This window comes from Limulus polyphemus, unplaced genomic scaffold, assembly GCF_000517525.1.
Source record: "Limulus polyphemus unplaced genomic scaffold, Limulus_polyphemus-2.1.2 Scaffold886, whole genome shotgun sequence".
Classification (NCBI taxonomy): domain Eukaryota; kingdom Metazoa; phylum Arthropoda; class Merostomata; order Xiphosura; family Limulidae; genus Limulus; species Limulus polyphemus.
The window spans coordinates 396,049-400,873 of NW_013666496.1; the positions used below are offsets into that span (position 1 = coordinate 396,049).

At 33.8% G+C, this 4,825-nt stretch overlaps 1 pseudogene; it reads left to right on the top strand.

Moving 5' to 3' along the window:
* The first annotated feature begins 443 nt into the window (after nucleotides 1-443).
* Nucleotides 444-3,160, top strand: LOC106461046 (annotated as a pseudogene).
* Nucleotides 3,161-4,825: the final 1,665 nt, after the last annotated feature.

Sequence of the window (4,825 nt, forward strand, 5' to 3'; positions counted from 1 at the left end):
ATGCTCATTAAGCTAAAATGTTTATGTGTTTTATTTCGTTTTTGATGAAATGTTTCAAACATTTTATTTAATTTCACATCTTTTTATGAAATACGCATAATCTGTACCTTTTCACTCTCTTGTTTTAGTGTCGATCATAATGAATTGATACTCTGCCTTTTCTAGAGTTAAAAAGCTACCAGAAACTATTTTTCATATAGATATAGGTATAGTTTGGATATTTTTGTTTCATAATTAAGTGCAAGCTGTACATTCGGATTACCAAGAGATGTAAACATCGTCACGCAGCCATTCGTTTCTCGGCTGATCCTTTTGCCTGCTCTCTTTTTAGATAAGCGTTGCTTACTTGCATTATGATTGGCGAGTAACGGTCTACGTCACAACAAATTCCCGTCAGTGACGTCAAATAACGCTCCCTAGAGATATAAAAGCTGTATGTGAGCAAAGCTTTGTAGCGAAAAGGACGAGAAAGAAGAAGGACGGGCTGTTGGGTGTTTAAGACCAAAGGTGTAGAGCAAGCAAGTCTCAGGTCATGTACTATTGATAATTTTCTACCGTCCACTCTGTGGTTATTAAGGCAGATATCTCTTAAGTTCCCAGTTCAAGTCCAAAGATTATTCCTGTGATACACTCCCTTCAAGCTCCAAGTCAAACACAGAAGTAGCCATCTTGTCAGCGTTTCTTCAACCACGCAAACGTCCACCACCAGCATTTAATTACTGTTAGCTGTAAAAGTGGGTTCTCCTAGCATTAAACTCTGATATTTCTACAAACGCCATGAAACAAGAGGTCAGAAGTGCCGTAGATTTTTTAACTAATCTTCTCCGATTAGGGAATATCTTGGATGCCAATCAACTTCGGCTATTTCATAACCAAATGGAGAAGTTTTTAACCGAACATTACCAACAACATTGGTTTCCAAATAATGCTTTTAAAGGCTCAGGCTACCGCTGTTTGCGAATTAACCACAAAATGGATCCTGTGATCGAAAAAGCGGGAAGGTCTTGTGGTCTGGATGAAGCTAGTCTTCGAAAGTTGTTTCCCAACGAGCTTACTATGTGGGTTGATCCTAGTGAAGTGTCGTATCGAATCGGTGAAAATGGTAGTATCTGCGTCTTGTATGATGGAAACATGCAGGAATTTTCACCAGATCTCTCAGACTCTGACGATGGTAATGGAGGAGAAAATTACCAGCAAGACGACAGTGGATACTTCGACATGCCAAGTCATCATTCACTCATTGATAATATCCCCCGATTTCTGCGTGCAGGTTGTAAAGAATCTGTGGGCCGCTCAGGGAGAATGGGCTGGGAAAGCTTTATCATGGATCCTCGGTACAAGAATCTCGGTCTGGAGCAGTTGACGGCTTATGTCTCAAGTTAGAGGTTGAAATACTGCCAAATTTTTAATTCATATCTCCTGACTATTCAGGAATGTATTTTATATATTTTGTGATGATCTCTTACTTATTTTTCCACATGTAATATTAAACATAATTCAAATGGGTTCTGTGGTAAGCTTTCAGGAAAAGAATTAGATTTAAGTGATCATGTATTGGAGTTAAAGAGTAGGCCTAGTAAGTTCAGGAATCAGGGACCAGTACCAGCCGTCGCACATGACATCACTTTTCCATTTTTAAACCAGACTAATCCTTTGTGATAATGGCCCAGGAACGGACTGTGATTGTGTAGCCAGTGTCGGGAACACAGCAGTGCCAGCTTGTATTTCAACGTATAAATTTGATTGTGAGGTAAAATATGCCATTCTGAAAAGCTTTCTCAGTGACAGAAAATGAGGGTACACTTTTATAGATTATATATTCTTGAAAACTTAAGTACTTAATTTGCAAAATCATCGTAATCGAAATCCACCGCTGTAACAGATCTTGTAATACTAGTCACAGCGCGAAAAACATTAGTACAAATACAATTCAACAAATAAAATTGCTGTGACTAGGATTTGGCAATTATTTTTAACACGTATTTGATGAGGGTTTGTTACCTATTGATTTTACTGTGTTTTTGAATTATTTTCTGTGATGATTTTCATAGGAGTAGCTCGTGCTATAAAATACCGGTTTAGTGTGTTTTCTTAACAGTAAGTAATACTTTTATCTGTGCCATGCCATAGAATAGATACAGAAATCAAATGTTTACGTCATTATTTTTAACTTTATTGTTCGGAAAGGTAACGATCCAATAGCTGGTGATTTTATTGCAAACGTGACTTTTTTTGTTTCTAAATGTTATTACGAATCTGTAGTCAGGTAACATCCTTATAAATTTGTTTATTGTATATTTGAATATTAACATGAATTTTCAAATGCACATTGTATCCATTGTGACTGCTTATTGATTAGGTTTTATATTGGAAAGTTCTTCAGAGTTATGCAGTTCGTTTTTTGGTCTACATACTGACTTTCTGTTGTCTACATCAATCAAAATTTTGGTACCGCTACAAACTGTATTGTTTTGCAGTTCTTAACATACAGCAAGACTTGGAACGGCTGTGTTCGTGAAATTTGTAGGAGTTCCGACACCGCCTTAATATAAGGATGTAGAACAGAAATAATTTAGTTGAAAGATTCTTAAATAATCAGTCACGATCTCAAAACTTTAAACAAGCGTTGCTTGTAAAATAAGACTTGATTTAAAAATTAGAAAACAAATTTAAAATAAATACTTTTTTTTTCTTTTGAATTTCTGTAAAACAAATCGTTATAATTGATATCTTAGAAATATTAGACGAAATATTGTTCTTTTGGAAAATAGTTTCCTGAAGCTTACCGAGTGTACTTGTTAAAACTCTTCAAAAGATCGCACACGTTTTATATTAATAGTCAGATTATGTTAGTTTTCTTTGGTTAAGATGTATTTCAGTTTTAATTATTTTATTTCATATTGATTATTTTTATGAAGTTGGGTGGATGCACGGAATGACCCCCAGTGACAACGTCCTAATGTAAGGTGCATGTATTTAATGTAACTGAGGCCGATAGATGTCGCCCAATACAAGGCAGTCTACTGTACAATCGCTGATTGTAAAAATGTATATTATAAAGAAGTCAAGAGCTATTTTGCATGTACAGTTTATGTTAATAGAGGTTTTGTACAGTGACTTATATAAAATAAAACCGACTTTGTCAGTTGTTGCAGAATAACTTATTAGTTTCGTAGTTATTTATTTAGTTCAAGCACAACAACTCTTTAAGTATTTAAATATATATCGAGTAGTACAATTCACATACGTTTAGGCACAAAATATATTTCATAAGTGAAACAAGGGTATTGATTTTTTTCTAGTTGTAAACGAAAAAACAGACAAACTTTTCGTTAATTTGTAAACACATTTGTCAAAATGAAACAACATTTATTGCTTATCTTATACAAGGATATACACACGACAAAAAAAAAAAAGGAAACAAAACATTTTGTAGCCTATCTCATTTTACTCAAATATCTTCACAGGCAGTTTAAGCCTACAGAATGAATAGAACTACACGGTAGAACTAAGTGTCTAAAAAAGGAAATAGTTTATTTATGTTATTAGTAAAAACTTACTTAGCATGCATAAATCACGTTATGAAAAAGACGTTTTTGAAATTTCAAAATCTACATAACCACATACTACAATATTTTGCAATGTCTCAATCTTTTGAAGTAACATTTCTGGAGAGGTAAAATGACTCGAGAGTAAGCAACTCCATTGATGTCTTTATCTGAAGCTAGTAAAGCTATACATATAAATAAAGTACGTGGACTTCAAAGAAATGAGAATATGTGAGACAGTTATGTGTTAACTATTATTCCTGCCTCGAGTACAGGACAATGTGACTGAAATTAAACTTCAAGTACGTAGCGATGGGACTCTGTAAGTAAACCCTAAGTAACACTTGAGTGTACACCAACGTTAGTATTTGTTGCTATATCCTGAGTTACAGACTGGAGAAAGTTATTTCTAATTATAATTCTTTATTATTAAGTTTCACTGTCTATAGTCATCATAACCGTTTTGTACTTGGCATGTGTTCAGGGATTATCACAACCGTATTGTACATCTACATTGTACATTATGCCTGCATAATGTTTGAACAACATTTTTGGAGCCCAACAATTAGTGAGGAGCTTAATGAACTGAATAATTAATTGAAAAATACAAATACAGCACGCAAGTTCTGATTCTAATGATGACAACGTTTCGGCCCCATAGCATCGGGTAAAAAAGTATATTTATAAACATAATTTTTACTTTGTGACCCTAGACGTTGTAATCATTAAAATTAGAACTTGCATACTGTAAAACTTGCTCTTATCGTATTTTTGAATTATTTTTTGGAGTTGAAGGTAAAACTTCTATACAGGTGAGTTATTCATGGATACCAAAGTGAGTGAAGCCAACTATTATAAGCTAGAGAATCTGACTTGGTGAAATTTCTAGCAACTGGTTATTCTTTTGTTTAGTAATGTTACTGAACAATTAAAACCTGCATCATAAGGTGATGTCCGAAACAACAAATTGAAAATATATCAGAATGACCACATTGAAAAACAAATTATTATGTTTAATTTGCAATCTACAAAAAGGGGTCGAATCAAAGTACTTTCATGGACAATCATTTGTAAAAGAGTTAGGTTTTCAAATATATTTAATAATGTAGTAGAGGAAAGTATCATAGTTTAGACTGATAGCTCAAACAAATTTTCAAAAAAGAAAAAACTGCAAACTATGGCTGATACTTAGCCTTATAACGTAGAGTGTGAAAAATTTTGTATCGTAAAGAGATCTTCACTACCATCAGAGACCAGTTACTGACAGTAACCATTAT